This window comes from Lissotriton helveticus, chromosome 2_1 (genome assembly GCF_964261635.1).
Source record: "Lissotriton helveticus chromosome 2_1, aLisHel1.1, whole genome shotgun sequence".
Lineage (NCBI taxonomy): Eukaryota > Metazoa > Chordata > Amphibia > Caudata > Salamandridae > Lissotriton > Lissotriton helveticus.
The window spans coordinates 954,068,904-954,087,798 of NC_136059.1; positions in this window are offsets into that span (position 1 = coordinate 954,068,904).

The window sequence follows — 18,895 nt, forward strand, 5'->3', positions numbered from 1 at the left end:
ATTGATGTCGTTTCTGATGTTCTGTTCAACTTCTGCTCATTCCCCATCACTGTCCCACTGCAAAGCCATCTGTCCCCTTGTATGTGCAGAATACCAAGTGAATGAAATAAATTTAATGATGATGTACAATATTATTAGAAAGACTGTATTATCAATGCAGTTTTCACCATGTACCCAAAGTATCATTTTCAAAGACTTTTACTGGAAGGGTTGATTTAGATGTGTTGAATCTATGAGCCGTTATTAGAAGAATGTTTATGTTGATCATCTCCAGAGGATGGGTGCTGAAGTAGTAGATGGAAGATTTCTCTCACCTTCAGAAATTGGTTAGTGTTAATTATTTTTTTAGTTATGTGAATGTTTCTAATTTCCCAAAGTGACAATAACTATGACCATAGTATGCTGAATTTGGAGACTTTATTAATAGCTTGTGTGAATGTGTGTATAAAACCTCTGGTTTTCGACTTTTTAGTGACCTTCTCTCTTTCTGGGCAACTTTCCATTTTCCTCCAGAGGCACTCTCCATTTGTTACTAGATTTTTCTGTTGGGATGCTGTCAGTTCTCTTTACGACTTTGACCCTTAGGTTTTTGCCTGGACTTGCCTAATTTACGATTTTTACTATGTTTTATGACTCTATTTTTCTGTATTTCTGTGTTTGGGCCTTTATTGTGACTGTATGCATATTGCCTATGTACCGCATTTAACTTTATCTGTATTAAAGTCCGCTTTTGCTTATTATTTGACCTAGAACTCAGATCTTTACACTTCCAATATGTATTTCTTTTTAACTCTGCTAAACTTTGTTTTCCTGATGAGGAGTGTGGCCTCTAACCGCTAAATCAACGGGAGCCTCTGGAACCGAATAATTTAGGTAAAAGTTATCTAACTATTTGGGGTTTGATGAGTATTGGGGTTTATCTCCCACAGCTACCAAAACTTGTTTCAAGTGCACTGTCCTCCAATACTTGGCAAACAGTTGTTCTTAAGGTATTATTGGCAATATATCCCCCTGCAAGGAACCAAAAATGATGGCCTGGCGGATCAGAAAGCTGGAGTCATCCATTTTCCTTCCCTAGGGCACTTGACATTGAGTGTTGTTTGGATTGTCTTAGTCACAATGCTGATCTGACAATGATAATATATAATAATTCAGGTCTACCACTTGTTTTGAGGTAGGAAGGATCCTGGTAGCCCATTGGCTAGTGACTACATTACCCCCTCAGAGCACTTTCTGGCCATAAATGTGGAACCCCATGCACCCTAAACCTCAGACCCCTGGACCCGGCAAGAGAGGCTGCAGCAACCACTGGACTGTACCTGCAGCTCCTTGGGCTAGTAAAGAGAGGACTGTGCCAGTGGTGCTTGGCTCAAGGAAAAGTTGCTCCTGAGCCCCAGATGGAAGTCGTGACTCCAAGGGTTAGCCGCCTGCCACCTATTCCAGCAGCAGGGCCATAAAAACTGAAGTCACCGGTCCTGGCTTATCAGTGAGAATCTCTGCTGACCGTCCAGGTGCAGCCAAGAAGACCTCCACTCCAGACTCAAAAGTTGCACCCATGTCGGTTGGACTCACGAGAGTCATCAGAGTGTGGATTGGTCACCAGAGATGGACACTAGCCTTCACCAAAGGATACTGCTGGAACCACTGTGTCCAGAAATTGGTAGTCCAGCCGGACTTCTATTGCCTTAATGAGGATTTTGAGGGTCTTCAAACCCTATAGCCAAATTGGCCCACCTTACCCATGGACCGAGGACTAACCCCTGGTAGGCCCTCATCAACCGCACAGCACCCAGATCATCTTTCAGCATCCTCAGGATCCTGCATCCCCAACCGGTGGCAGCTCTCGTGGGAGTGCTGCGGGCAGTGGGGCGGGGGAGGGGCAGGGTGGGGGGTAGTAATCTCTGGCTTATGGCAGACCGGAGTTAACGAAATAAATAAATGAATAAAATGTATTACATTGCGTGCGCTGCATCGCCAATTGGCGTTGCAGTGCTCGCAATATAATTTGTTTTATTTATTTACTTAACTCCGGTTGGCCATAAGCCGGAGTTTACTAACCCCCACCCTGCCCCTCCACGCCTCACCGCCCCACAGCACTCCCACAAGGAGCCGCCACTGTCCCCAACATAGGGAGCACTCCATTGAAGTCTATGGCGATTTTGAAGTAAAGTGTGAAACTGGACTTCAGACTGCCTTGGTGACCGCGTAGCTGCCCAAAATGCACCCAACTTGGACTGGAGTAGCCGAACACAACCCTTTAAACTTTTCAAAAGCTTGCAAACTTTACTGTTACCAATGCTTGTTTGTGCAATGGCCTAAAAAGCAGAGATGTACGTTTTACTTAAGAACGTATATTCCCAGAACTCTCTGGTGCATTTTGCTAATCTTGTTGTCTAAAATCTCATAAAAATATAATCTATTTTTATAAATTGATGTCGGATTTCTTTCAGGTTAGATGAGGGAAGGATCCAAATTAAGACTTTGACTTCCATTGCCTTTTCTTTAAAACAGATTTGAATGTTGCTTTAGGCTTCCGGGCCAGCCCCCATAAGCACGGGCTATTTTGTCTCTGTTTGCTTCACTGACTTAGTGTGAAAACAAAATGGCCATCCATCATCCACATTTTATGCTGACCCGTCTCTTCTCTGGTGACAACAGCATTAACTCAACCCAGCGAAAACCAGAGCGATTATTACAGAGGAAGTATTTAGAAGTTATCGTCACTTTTGGGTGAGTAAACTCCGAGAGAAGCGGGCAAACAAATGTCAATCAATGGCAGATGTTTACTCGCAGGCAGTGTCAGTTTACGCTAGGAATTTCCTGACACATGCAGCGCAGCAGCATGGGCGCACTGCGTATCACACTTCGACTTCAAACACGGCTTAAATCATCCGTGGAAACGGCAGCAATTATGGGGAGCTAAAACCAAACAAAGAAAGACGCACAGTGGGCCAGTGGCTGCACAGCAGATGCCAGACTCGTAGCGCTGGTGGAAAGGGAATAGAGATTAAGGAGCTATGTGAAGAGATCAGCCGAGCAGTGCCCAGCAGTGGGCCCAGTTGGTTTACATGACGCCATAACTATCAACACGTATGTCTCTGGAAACGAATGCCGCTCATGGTATTGATATATAATATGCTTTGCATCTATCAGGAGTGGACCATATGTAATGGAAGCCACGCCGTCACTTCAAAGGGTCCGGCAATTCATCCTCAACCAAAAGCCACATAATTCATGAATTGCACATGGACTTTATCGCAGTAGCTCCTATAAGTACAAGCATGCATGACGATTTGCGGCATTGTGAGCGAACACTTTGGTTTGTTTCCAAAGTTTTTATCTTGTTGAAATAGATATGTTAAACAAAACTTTTTTTCCAGAAGGAAGACTTTTTTTCAAATACTTAAATCAACTTGGGCAGCTGATTAGATTAGTTACCTGCGGTTCCGAACGAGATCAACTTTAAAGGCAAAAATCCCCTACGACCTATATAGCTATCTCATCCATACAATTTTTTGATATTGTTCTGGAGAATGACCTGTATTTTCCATTTAGGCTGCCCGGTTTGATTGCCCTTTGATCATGAGGTCCCCCACAAATTGCTGATCTAGGGCTCTTAAGCATATCTTTGGTGAGCTCGTCAGAGGAGTGAAAGTGGCACAGACAGCCTGGTTGGAATTTCAAGCTGTTCAGATGCATTATACCTGATTAACAGTGGGCTAGTGCCAAGTACGGTAAACATAACGTCAGGATGTACTCCAAAGAAGGTGTACTCCCGCTTAGGCTAGCCTAGAACCCTGCTGTTGCTTCTGAACATGGAGCTGCGTGCTGCCCTCCTTGTCAAGGATAGGGCTAAGAGCCTGATTATGATTTTGGTGGTCCATCGGACTGCCGAATCCATGGTGGCATTTGCTGGACCACCAGACTGGCGGTTAACACGCAGTATTACGAATATGGCAGTGGGACCGCCAAAGGCCCACTGCAACCACCACCTCAGGCAATCGCTGTTGCGGACCCAATTCAGGAAGGATCTCAAGATCTGGCTCTTTGAATGAACATCCACGCCCAAACGGAACATCAGCCCCCCCTCAGTGTTTTGAGATCCTCACGGGTTAATAGTTGTGCTTTACAAACTCCTGATTGATTGATTGAGTAATGCCGTCCAGGAACAGGCTTTATTGTTTCCATTATGATGCCTTTTTAATTGGCACCACCGAAGGACCACCCGCCAGACCACGAGATTACTGGTAATCTGGTAGGCGGTCGAATTTGGTGGTCCTGGAGTGGGGCGCTGGCATGGCAGCCCACTTCAGGACCGCCACATTTGTACTCAGGCCCTAAGTCTGATGACCTGCTCAAGCTCTTCTGGCCTGTCCTGCCGCTGGCGAGTTGCCTGCATAGAAACTGGAAGCCACCCCAAGGGATACACAGAAGCAAACAGATCACCAAGAAATCCTCTGTAATGGTCACCAGAGACTGTAGGAGGGCTGCCAAAATTACTGCCAGCTACAAGTACACATGAGCCAAGTTGTGACATAGCCTGGTGAGCACACCCATCTATGTGTCAACATTTGCATTATTGTATTTGCCCACTTTTGTTGATCCCATCACTAGCCTTAGAGTGTGCCTGAAGAAATGCCCCAGAGCCACAATTTAGGGCGCTTTCACTCTGCCCTGCAGAACAGAGGTTCAGTCACCAAAGTGTTTTCATGCTGGCTGGATCAAAAGAGTTGGAAGATGGTCTGAGTGGTCCAGGTGTACAGTGGTGCCTGTTGACTGAGAACCTGTTTGGCCTTGTGAGTCAGACAGACATTTGCCTACCATTGGTACCTAGATCTGTTCCATTTCACGGTAAAGCTGTTGATCCACAGCCACTTGGACTGTCAATAGCTATTTTTCAAGGGAAACGCATATCCTAACTCTACCCTTAAAACAGGAGATAAGTGTATCGCTGTGGTTCAATAACGCTAAACATTGAGATGCTTGAATCTACTGAGTTAGAATCCTGATTTCTACTTTTATGTTTGCAGCTTTTGCATTTAGTGATATTGTGACATTGGTTAGCGAATACGAACAATGTTTATAGATTCTTCCAGGTGTTTGTTGTTTTAGGATTGTTCTTTTACATTATGATATTATTCTGTCTGGACAGTGTCATCGTTATTGCAACTGTAAACTGTGATTTTGGAGGACATCACTGTAAATGCTGCAGGAAAAATTGAAAGAGGATGAGTAGCATGGTGGCTGCTCAATTCCAAATCTCACAGCCCTTACCCAATCACAGGACAGTGGAATAGAGGCCTGAAGATAAATAGGACTTTGCTTAAGAATACAAACATACTGGTGAGAAAAGAAGATGGGCATTTTGGTACATATTATAGACAAGTTAGAGCTTCATGACCCAGAACCGGATGAGATCAATTAATTGTATAATCAGTTTGGGGCTCTTGTCTTGAGTCTCTTCATAAAATCATTATAATCATCATACTGAAGAAGTGAAAAGATGTGATAAAGTGTCGGTCCACATATAATACTTTTGTCTCATTGATACCTTTTGGAGGAGTTCAAGGAAGAGTTTCCTCAAATAACCAATGCAACACCATCTTGCCCAGCATGACTTCACCTTTGTCTTTGGCATCTGAGAAACACCATAGCCCCATTGAGAAAAAAGTGGAGGGCACAGTTAGGCATTCTTTTGCAGCATCCAGCTTCACCCCTCAGGCAGAGACACATGTCACACAGATTCTTCTTTAAGATTTTAGGCGCTGTTTGACACTCTTCAGACGGGTGAACATGGTACTGATTTACTGTGTACCATAGCACTGATTAAGCTGTTCATATATGAAACTATATTTGATTCCACCTGATCTACTCCTATCTCTTCCAGGTATAAAAACAATCAGGGAAATATAGACCAGTTTTAGATTTTAAGGTAGTCATTACTGTCAACAAAATTGGACACTTGTAACACTGCTCAACCTTTGGTTCAGTGTAAATAAGGAAACCCTCAGAGAAGTCAATGTATAGATGGAATTGCGGTATATTTGTTTCATCCGCCCCACATTGACATTCACGCAGTTATCATAGGGTTATTCCTATTTGTGTGTACTGCTTGCCTCAACCAGAGGCACCTCCAGTCTCGAGTGCAGTGTCCAGAGACAAAAAGGATTTTCCCACAAAAAATTATTAAAAATGGAAAAATATGCCAAAAAAAGTTTATTACAAGGCAAATTTCCATTAGTTAAAAAAGGTTTATATACTAAGTATAGGCCGAGTTACTGGGCCATGCAGTATTGTAAAGAGAAAGTTGTCGACATGTTTCAGCTCTTTGGGCCAGGGGGTCTGTAGAGCTTTCGTCAGGACTTACAAAAACAAAATAAACACAAATGTACACATATAATACTACTCACACAACTTGTGCGGTAATCCCTTTCTCATAGTAATTATATGAGAAGTGTGTTCTTCACGATCTGCCGTGTAAGAAAACTCTGCTTCCAGCGGGGGACCACTTCTTGTAAATGCAGAGGCGCGTGGAGGCTATGCTCTAGCCTTGTGCCCCGGGGGCAGAGTCAGCACAAGGCTAGAGCATAGCCTCCACGCGGCTCTGCATTTACAAGAAGTGGTCCCCCGCTGGAAGCAGAGTTTTCTTACACGGCAAAAACAGTATGCCAGAAACCTTGGCATCATGATGGACGACGCACTATCCATGAAAGACCACGTACGCATACTCTGGGGTAAAGGATTTGCAATCTTGAAACTCCTAGCCAAAATTTTTTCCTGGATCCCACTGGACTGTCGGCGTACAATTACCCAGGCCCTCCTGGTCAGCTGCCTGGATTATGGCAATGCCCTGTTCGAGGGGATGAACGAACAACTGTTCTCCCGCTTACAGGTCCTTCAAAATCAGGCAGCCAAACTGGTATGCAAAAAGGGCAAACGAGATTCAGCATCAGCATGCCTGAAACAACTCCACTGGCTGCCAATGTGCCAGCGAGCCACCTTCAAACTACTCTGTCACGCGCACAAAGCCCTCCACAAAACAGGCCCTACAATCCTGCAAGGGAAAATCGAGTTTTACATTCCAAACAGGAACCTAAGATCCAATAACTCAGCCCTAGCAAAACCCAAGCGCATTTACAAGACAAGAACGGGTGGACGAGCCTTCTCACACCTGGCGGCCAAACGCTGGAATGAATTACCCATGGATCTTAGACACACTACAAACCTTCTTCAATTCCGTCAAAAACTCAAAACTCACCTTTTCCCTAAAAACTAACTCTCCCCGCGCAACTCAGCAGTCCCCTTTTTCTTTTTAGCGCCGTGATATCCCTTGGGATGAGTGTTGCGCTCTACAAATACTAGAAATAAATTCTTACACGTTTTAGTACATTTTCTACTTTTGGCTATTCACCATTTACAACAGTAAAGTTACACAAAAGTGTAGACTCACATGTCCCCATGCCTTGAAACGGAGTGGAGCCAGTGAAAACAGAAATACTGCTATAACGTTACTACTAGCAGCGACTTTACAACCGTATTTGAGTTCTGCACACTTGGCAAAGATCTCTGCAATTGGGGCGGAGAACTTGCAACAGCGAAATATAGAAAATTTAATAAAAGTTCATTATATTTTTTTTAAATAATTTAAAGTATTTGTATGTTAAATATTACAATCACCTAATTTTTTATATGTATAGTACGTGTAGAATATACTGTTACTGTACAATTAACTTTAAGTATATTTATTAAAATAATTTTAATGAAGATTTTTAAGAAATCCAACCCACATAAAGTAAAATGTTTCTATTTACTTACTATGTTTAAAAGTTACTAAAGGATATGTATAAAATGTTGCTAATTCTTTTTTTTCAAAACTTAAAGTTGCTTTTCTTTTTAAATTGAAAAAGGGCATTAAAGTATTATAAAATAAAATAATATTTATAATTTATATTTCATTTTTTAACTTTAAAATAATTTGATATATATGAAAAAAATTTAATTAATTAATTTCTTTTAACAATATTTTGAATATGGCTAATATTTTAAGTCCCTTCCCTACCTCCATTATCTTTTATGGGAGGGTGTTACAATATCTGTCGATGCACATAGATGGTGCTAGACTTGCTCCAGCTCTGAATGGGGACTACATTTACAACTGCTTTAGATCATTTCTAAATGTGGTAACTATAGAAGTGTAGTTTGTAAATATGTATAGACTTTCTATTTTGTGGGTGGGCGCATGTACTGTATTTGCCTCCTCGTTATCCCTGCTTTATCCGATTCTTACTCCTCCCTTAACCCATCCACTTTAGTCATGAGAATGCCCCATTTTCCAGACACTTTCCCCGTGCCTCCCACATTTACTACTAAAATGTACAGATATGGCAGAGATCTCTGCACATAAAATATAGGAGAGGCGGAGGTGTGGTTCTCTGCATGTAGGTTAGTGGATTGCATTTTGTACTAATTAAGTAGTAATATTGTAGTACTATTAAATATACTACAAAATCCTGTTCTTGAATAGGCCCATGATGGTCAGAGGTAGAGGTACATCAGTGCTCCAACTCTAGGACACTCCTGGCCATCTATGAGCTCCCCCCACCAACTTGTCACTAAAGATAAAAGTTGTCCTAGTGCATCAAATTAAGTATAGACATCCTACATCAATCATCAGGTGGGCACAAGAAAGTCAACACTGGATGAGATATGTTCCTAGGCAGAGATAAATCTAGCCTCATAGATGGTATCATCACTTTTAGGAAGAGATAGTGGCTACTCTGACCACCTCAGTCAAGTGTTCCCCTCACTGATCTCGTTGTCCCTGGCACTAATTGTGTTCCGAGATAATGTAGCAAGGATAAGCAAATCCTGGCGAGACCTAATGGAGCCCCATAAAAAGGTTTCCTCCCCCCGCTTTGAATAATCTATTGTAGTCTTTGGGTCTTCGGAATGGAGACTCCCACTTTCTCTTGTTCCCCTTGGCTACTATACCACTTCCGTCCGTTTCTACTCACTGCAGTGGTACAATGGAAGACAGGGACAGTGCATTGAAGGGATGTGTAATAGGCCAATTTCAGTAAAGGGTTCCGAGGTTTCCAGCACAGTACTGTCTAGCAGGAGCCCTTGCCCTTTCATATAGAAGTAGCATCCCCACCTCTAGGATTTCCAATGCTAAATAACTGGATCAATTACTAACTTGGTGAACATTCCTGAGGCTCACTTAAAAGTTATCACTGCTTAATCCAGTTCTTCTAATAACAGATTTTTAACATCTAATGAACAACTTTGCAGAAAGTTCTTCTTGTTTCCAGTTGCATTTTGTGACTGGATCATGATGCATATGCACCTGGTCAATAAAAATGTCCATCAGTTGTGTGTCAGAATATCACTATCAGAAATATTGTCTAGTGTAAATATTACTAACTCCAGTAGCATGATATTTTTGTGGACAATATTTAGAGCACTGTATAAATCTTAGAAGATATTCTGACAGTGTTATTCTCGTACCTTACACCTTTCCATCAGGGTATGGATATTATTCCATGATGTGTAATTGCCGCCACATCCCATTCTGCATCACTCATGACTGTAGTAGGTATTAAAGGTCATTGGTGGTAAGCTGTAGGAGAGAAGTAAGTGACAATTTACTTTTAATAACACTTGATTTCATTTGTAGACAGATCAAGTATGAGTGTTTCTAGTAACCGATGATCTCATCTGAATGGCATCCTAAAACAATCTTTAGAACGTGATGCTTTGAATATACATGCAGCCCTTTTGCTTTTCAAGTCAGCCACTCATCGGTTATTCTGTCAAAGCTGTCCTACTAAAGTTTGTCTTTGCTTGCCCTACAATACAAGACATGCCTTTTGTTATCTAAAAGCAAAACACTTGACCTGAGATATTGGTGAGTGTCTCATGGTGTCTTAGAACTATTACTTACGCAATAGTGCAATGAGTGCCCCAGGTGGTCTCCCACGAGTATATTATGCTCATGCATTCTATCATGCTTTATTACTAGTGAGACTTCATCTCTTTTGTTGACACTCACACACTTTATTTGACAAAGCAAAGACACTCATAAAACACATTAGGTTAAGATGTGTTACCTTTTATTGGTAAAGTTTTTTTACACCGACTAAGTTTTCACAGTGCGAATGTGAGATAGATAAGAGTGGTAGAACAATATTCTAGTGTGGTATCCTGGGATGACCAGTAATATCAGAAATATTATTTAATGCATTCACATGTGCTATGTCTGGCCATTACTGTTGGAAAATGTAGATCAATCAAACTGAAAATAGTTCAACGAAAGAGATAAAAAATAAAATCAATTAAATAGATCAAACCATAGAGTAATGAAAATGGGAAAAATACCTCTCTTCATTTCATCAAATTATGATGATACCAGAGGACCAAAAATCACATTATTGTTTCTTATTTCAATTTCTTTATAACCATAATTAAATATTGAAATTTACAAAATATTCGAACAAACTTGTTTTTGATATAATGAGAATGGAGCACTTGAGCATATATTTGCCAGTTGTAGAGGTCTGCAGGAGTACAAAATGAAATTACTTGAGCTGCTACCTGAAGTAATTTTGGTCTATGTTTTCCCAAAGTGTCTTAAAAAGTTACTATGATTAGATGGTAAAGAATTTCTGTGTTTGTGGAAATATCAATGTTGTTTTATTATCTACTACTACTTGTAATATGGTAACATCTAGCTGATTTGTCCCTTTGCCTGTTGCCTAAGCAAAAATATAGTGCTGAGTATGTAATAAAAGGGTGGTGGGCTTCCTAGCTTTGGTTCCTAAGTTTAAGTCAACCAAACGTTTTCTATACCCTAATACCTGGAATGAAAAAATTCTTCAAAAGATTATATAACCTAGACATCAACAATCATTAAGCTGAAATAATTCTAACCTGCAATAGAGTCTCTGCTCTTCCTGTTTTTGAGAATATAACATAATGTAGAAGAAAATAGTACTAAAATTAGTATCACACCATTAATTAAAAGTGCAAAGGTAAACAATATTAGAGCTAATCTACCACAGAGCCTTCAGTTAATGTACACCAGAAGACTTTCTCTATTGAGGGTGGTCCTTTCCAATGGACATTTTTCCTGTTCAGGAGCACCAGGTCCGAAATTGAAAATAATACATATGAACTGCGCATACGGGAAAAAAATCCATCTATTTTTTTTATTGAAGAAAATCCCTGCTTTGGTGGTTTTACGTGAAAAACAAAAAAGATTGCAGACCTGGGCCTAACCAATAAATAGATCTCTTGGAAAACGTCTCTGCAATCTATATAATCACCACACTGGCAGCTACACAGATGGCAGTCAAATCCACACTAGGCAGGTGATGATATGGTGGGTGGTCCTCCGCTAAGGGAGGGGAGAACATGGTCTCCACTGACCTGGCAAGCATACCATATCACCCACTGATGTCTAAATGACCTCCTAATATATATTTAATGAAATAATTAAACTAGATACTGTAGTTACTTTATAACATATAACATATATATAGTTCTTTTAACTTGATCTATGATCTTATGTAACTTGCTGGGATATGAAGATAAAACTGAGGAACAGTCTGTCTGTCCACTATATTAAATATTACTGTCTGCACATACTTTTTCTCAACTTTAATTTAAATTAAATACTCTTTTTTGCTGTCTACAGCAGTGTCTAATATTCTTAACTGTATGTTTACCATAATCATGGCATCTCAGCTGTTGTTGCTATTTAACGTGTCTCAATGACATGTTATAAGCCAATACTTTCTTGGTTGAGATGCAACTTTTGATGCTAGACAGTCATAATGCAACATTGACATTTGCAATTAAGCAATCACTGAAAGGTATTTCCACTTTTAGGGTCTAATGAATTTGTTTCCAAATGTATAAAATAGACCCCTTCACACAAATGTATTCGGAAAAATTTAACATTCTACTAACCTTTTCTCTGCAGTATGGCATGAATTTCCACTGTCTTAGAGAATACATATAGTTCCTGAAAAATTCCTGTTGAAAAAGCTTGATCCTATCTTTGCTTCTTATTTTAGTCCTGAGGATGATTTGATAAGATGATAAAACATACTCGAGGCTTTTTACTCAACTGCTTCTTTGAAATGTATATCTTTGAAACGGGTAACTGCCATGTTTTTTTCTTTATATTAGATTTTCATAATTGTAAAATGACAAAATGTAGTTGTACATATGTTTCAGCAAAATCCTTTAATATCCACATACTTGTATGACACAGTCAATCTACACTGAAATTGATCCTTGAAGGATATTTCTCTTCTATGTGAGTAAGGGATTTGTAGATCCATTGGAGAACTGGGCCTTATGGGCCTAGCGGCGCAGGGCACGCCTGAAATCTCCGAGTTCACTTGCCTTATCAGACAGAGACACGAGACACTCTGTTCGGCGTAGAAAAACAGGGTTATTAGCTGCAGCTAAGCACAGTAGTCCTAGAAGTACACCAATGGTTAGTTCTCAGGAGACTGCCACTTCATTCCGTGGCACACAGACTTTTATACCATACGTATTTACAATACCCACTCCCAAAACATACAAGACTGACAAATAGGAATAGTTCGAAAACAAGTTATCGAATGTCAAAACACACCCTCCTTTCAGACCCCGTGTGCACTCCTCCCCTCAAGTTAATCAACACTGTCCGTAATTCAATTTGCAGGTGGTAGAACATGTTTGAATGCTTCAAAGGATAGTTTATGTAACAAGAGAATACACGGAGAGAATAGCGAAGGTCAGTCAAATAGAATAAAGTCAAGAAGAATGGTGGGACCCAAACAGTGGAGTTAGACAAGGATTAATCAGTCTAGACGTGGATTTAACTAACTCGGCCAGACCCTGACGTCGGTTTCTTAGACAAGGACAAAAAGGTTATTCTTTAACATGAGAGGTGAGCAGTTGGAAAAGGCAAAAACACTAAGTTCGCAGTGTCGCCTGAGTGAGGGCAATACAAAATGGCGGCTGTCACAAAATGGCGGCTGACTACGAAGCGCAGTCGAAAATCACGGAACCTCACCATGAAGAGATCTCTGAAACTGGTTAAAATTTTCAGTCTGATATAACATTGCCCGGTCTTGTGCCTAGAATGTGGCGACCATTGCAGAGGTATAATGCACAAATTGTCCGGAGATTCCAGATCTTCTTCCTTTCTGTGTCAAGTTTTTTATGGTGGGAAATCCTTTCAATCTCCCAGAGTTCTGAGACCATATTTCATGGAGAGGTATAATTTCTGGTCCAAAGACACAATGTCTACGATCTAAATCATAGAGTTTGAAACAACACTATTTCGACAGATGATTTGTATTGATCGACATAACTTTTAGTCATGCATGCACTCTGCATGTTGTTCCTAAGTTATGTCCCTGCATGGTTTTGCGGAGTTACCATTTGCGTGACATTCTTTAGTAGCCCTTCCTTGTGTTGATTATTTGAGAGATGCTCCAATATCAGACCAGTGTACTGGAATTTTTGCATTCTTCTTCTGCAGTTATGATGTTTGTTTCCCTGAAACTTTTCACACATGGATAATCTGAAAGACCTCCAAAGTCACTAAGTTTGCAATGCATGCTTGTGGATTTGCCATTTAGTGTCCGGTCTTTAACCAAATGCTGTCATCAAGGTGGATATTTTGGGCTCTTTTGGAGACATTGTCTAGTCTTACTATGGGAAATCTTTGAAAAGTGTATTATTCATGCTGCTGTATGTGCAATGAGGGATTGTCCACTTCTTATAAAGAAAATCCTAAACCTTTCGCTTTTTCGGTCAAGATACAGGCATTATCCAGACTCCACTAAATATTGGTTCTCATGATTATTTCGAGATCCTTCCTGAGGATTATTCCCTCATGCAAATTCCTTACTAGCCATTACTATATGACATGTGCCATATGCTCTTTGTAAGTACATATTTCTCGATGCTGAAAATTAGAAGTGAGAAAAGGGACTAAAGAGGTCCTGAAGTATTAGAACTTACCTGCAGGCAGGAGGGTGTTGGGGGTATCTGTTATAACAGTTCAGCAGGGTCAGGGCACTGGGATCTGAACAGTTGTTCTGGGGTGTACTTGGTGGATGTGAATGGTTGCTCTAGAATACTTCAAAGTTGATTATCAATATCAGACAAAGGGCACCCCCCACTGTAGTCATTTTCCCATGCAAGATAATTCAATGTCAGGCTTGTGAAGGGGAGGGAACGTCCCATACAGCAAGAATTTTCACTACCGGTCTCAAGGGACAAAGCAACATAAAATGACAGAAAGTTGCCATAGCCATAGCCTGGCAACATTGTGTTTGTGGATTTACTTTGTTGTCAAGTGGCCCTCACCTGGACTCCTTTTGAGAAAAATATTGTTGTTTTTTTTGCACTCCATACAGGTATGCTTCTACTATTCCTCTTGGCTTCCACTTCAAAGTTCTACATCAAACAATCTGCATAGGTTTCCTGTTTCTACCTGCCTGTACTTCTTCAGCCTCATTAACGATTTTGGAGACCACCACCTTCAAGGCAAAGACTATAGCCAAAGGTGGTGAGAAAACATTTGTTCTGTCGTTAATTGGCTTAATCAGGGCTAGACAATTATATGATATAAATTGTTGTACAATTAAAATGCATAAGTTCCAAAATGATTTCATGTACAAAGCATAAAAGACCGAAGACCACTCCAGTACTTTTTCCATGAATCCATCACTGGATAAATTAAAGAGAAACTTTTTTTTAAAACTTAGATATGAGACAAACACCGAATTTATAATAGATTACAGTGGTATAATAACTCACCTCATGTGTCAAAATAACAGGGTATACCACCTATAATAAACAATCAGACACCCATCATGCTTGTGATTAGAAAACTTGCAACTCGAAAACAAATTCTCAATAACACCCTGAATCGCAAAGCTTATTTAAATCTACAGTATCCAACTGTGTTCGTGACACAAAACGAATCAGAATATCAGTACAAAAAGACAAAGGGCCTTATTGCGAAGTTGGCGGTCTTTGGCGGGGACCACCACCACTGTGGTCTCAGGAAGACCGCCAAACCTGTGGTGCACCCTCCTGTCCAATTCTAACTTTAATCCAGGGCGAGTGGGCGGTCTCACAGAGGTGGTATGTTAGGCTCATTGGAGAGCCTAACAGGCATTCTGCCGTCATGAGAGAGTCTGCAGCACGTTCCTGCACGGTGTGACATGCACCATGTCGTGCATGCCACACTGTGGAGGAACGAGGGTGCAATTCCAGGGGGGCACAATTTGTTCCCCCCTCATGCAACCCCAGAATCAGATTTGGCCCGGTTAGAGCCCCCTTACTTGCATGTCCACCACTCTTTTTATGGCAGGGTCACTGCCAGGAAAAGGGCAGTGGATATGCAGGCCTGTTCTCATAGATTCCCTGCATACTCCTACATACTATCTCCTCGCCCTTCTCCTGCCCCCCCTCTACCCTTCCCCCATACCTCCCCCCACTTCCCCCGGACAACCCTGCTTGCATAGCTGACACAATCCTTGGTTTTGGACTATATGCCACTTCTTATTTCCTTGTCTAGATATTTATTGCTCTTTACTTCTTGCTAGTATATTTTGCTTTTCATTTTTTGTACGATTGTAATGTAATTATCTCACCTTGTCTATACTGCCATCCCTGTAAAGTGCTATGATACCCTTGGGTCTAGCCAGCGCTATATAAAACTGTTTAAATAAATAAATCAATAAAATCCAATGGAGGCAGCAGCCCCACTGCCACACTCGTAATAGGGTGAACAGGTGGTGGTGGTTGGGCAGCCACTATGAGTATGGCAGTCCAAGGACCACTGTACTCGTAATAAGGCCCAAAGTTTTAACCTCTACCATCTATACTCACCTTCTTTGTGAGTATATGAATCAATATCATAATCGAAAATTGAGCATGCATTGCCTGTTCATATATGATATCTAATAAAACAAATTAAAATTCTCATTACTAACATCTATTATGTTTTTAATTAATCAAAGATTCTCTAAATGCATCAAAGACTCACCCAAAATCGAAATCTTGAAAAAACCAAGATAAAAGTAAATGGGTTAACATAATGTTACACCCATAGTATCTGAAATAAAGTGAATCATTTCAGTTTTGTCAATATACTCCATAAATTACTCTACAAAATCCAAATTTATGTTTTTTCGAGGAGTGTTCCCCTGCCTCATGGAGACGTGTTTATCTGCCCTTCTCCATGCCCGCCATGGTTAGTAAAGTCAATGTTAAAGGAAGGACCAAAACAGAGAATCCCAATCGCTCCATTGCCGACTAAACTTACGCCATCTTAAAATATATACTATATTCAAATAGTTGACAGTGTATCAAATAATAAAACACCTCAATATCGATTATAAGGTTAATTGATTCATTTTTAATGACTGTACCACACGATTCAATCCCCACCAACACCCAAGTTAAACTAAATGAATGAAGCAGGACAACACGCCTGTCTAGTAATGCTCAACCGAATTCATTTGGCACTGTTTAGATTTTGGAAAGTGGACCTTTTTACTTCCCCATTCCCAGGTGTACATCCTCCTTTAGGCCCCTCCCTGGATTACCCAGATAAATTTACAGGGCATCCAAAGTTGCTTCACTTTTTATGTCATCCTCATCACTTTCCGATGATCGTGGAATTTTAATACTTTATTAAAGATGCACATTTAAGGCATCTCCATGGATTGTAAAACAAGGCTCTTTAATATTGCAATACAACACATTGTTGCAACACTTTTGTGCTCTACTCAAATCACAAGAGGTCGTCTAATACATTACATCGTTTCAAAGATTCTTGTCTGAAGCTTCATGGACCAATGAAGCAGCAGCTACTGCTTTTTAGGTCTCGGCCTAGCGTACACTGCGCATGTTTTATGTTTACAAGTATGGGGGCTTGAACCCGCCCCTCTTCTCCATTGGCTGGCTTCCTAAATGGAGGCCAGCCATTGGAGGATAGGGGCGTCACTCCGTTCAAGCCCCGTCTTTTTTGGATTCGGGGGCGTGTTTTTTGCAGTTTTTAACTCCCTGACATCATCTGTCACTCAACAGCAAAAACCACGCCGCCGAATCCAAAAATTACGCTGGTTTCTCCGAGGCATTCCTGCCTCGCCTCGGAGAAACATGGTTGTGTCTCTGCTCCCCCTGCTGGAGACAAGCTGTCACAAAGACGACTACGGCAAATGGGCCTGGTAAATATGGGGCTCTTGTACCCGGGAGGTGAATTCCTACCCTTGAGAGTCTTGCAAGGCCGGGCGCAGCACATTGCTAGATTATGATACCTCTGTTACCGATTGCGCAGCGCGTGCAGGGAGCGCACAGTTCTTTTCCTCTTGAGCCCCAGGCTTGGCATGCCTTGGACTTGGGTGACGCACTTATGCCTAGTTCCAAAGATGTGGTCACCTGAGAACTGGCACAGTATACACGGTCTGTTTTCTGTGTCTATAAATACATTTTCGCTATTTCGTGAAAACCGGACACAGCAATTAATTAATTAATTATTTGTGGGTTTCTAAAGCGCTAGAATCGACTCCCGAAGGAGTATCTCTGCGCTGTAGACCGCTGGGGAACCCGTCCTGGCTTTCCCTGTGAGATGTCCCTACTGGGTATCTCCAAGGTAAAACCAGGCATCCCCGGCGTATGTGGAGGGCCGTTGTGGAGATGAGGCAAGCTAATGCCCAGAGTTGCCGTGTGTGATCCCTGGTTAGAGTAGGCACCGAGGCGAGAATTATCGAGTCCGCTGACCCTGGTTCTCGACCCTGCCGCGTCGGGGATTGAACCCTGGTCCCGGGTCGTCCTCTGCTTCCAGGTCTGCCACCTCTAACCAGTGAGCCACACCTCTCCACCAATAGCCTCATCTCGTGAAAGACTGGCGGCCATGTCAGAATGGTGTGTGCGTTCAATGAGCCGCAGCAATCAGAACCCACACTTTGGTCAATAACGAGAAGAAAGGCTTCCTATGTGTTGCGCACGATAAGCAATACAAATCTTATCTATATATTGCATTGGAAATTCTAACACAGGATGCATGGTGCCACGACGCTAATACTAATATTGTCGGGAATGTGAACTAGAAGGGAAGACTGACTTTTCTAGATGTGTTTAGTGTAATCAGTGAACCCCCACAAGCGACTTGGTAGCTGGGTTTCTCGCACATGCGCAGAGAGCGTTAGCCCCCATTGGGTGTTGAAGCTACAGCTGAGAGACACCGCCCGTCTGTCATGGCCGGCCAAGGGGGCTCCGGCCCCAGTATCCTGGAATACTTCGGGGGAGAGGATGGCTACCGTTGTGGATACTGCCAAAGCGAGACCGGGAACATGTCCCACGGTAATAGGAGAGAAGAGGTAGAGTGGGTATTGGGATGCTCTCTTATACCAACTAGAAACTGACACATGAAAAAGTAAAGCGAAATCGACCCTTCTTGGAGCTGATGTGCACCTACTATAGAGAATGATCCACCTCCACATACAAATCACTGTCGGTGAGCGGCGCTGCGAGAATTGTTGCTTCGTGCAGCAGAGGCACTCGGTGTGACTGCCCGAGAGAGACCTGGATCCCCTGCTGTATTGGGCGATGGGGTTGGTGCTTCCACCGAAGCTACTCTGCCTGCCCTTCCTGAAGCCTGCGTTAATATCGGCCTAGCTGGGGGGCAGGTGTGACCCACACTCGGCCTACTTGCTCAAGAGCTGCGTCAAACTGAAATGAGCCCCGCGAGCCTCCAGCAGGTAGGCCCAACATAGATACCACTGTTTTTTTTTCTTTCCTATGTTCCCTGCTTGTGCCTCTGTTCCCTGCTTGTGATCCGGTTTTTGTGCCTCTGTTCCTTGCTTGTGCCTCT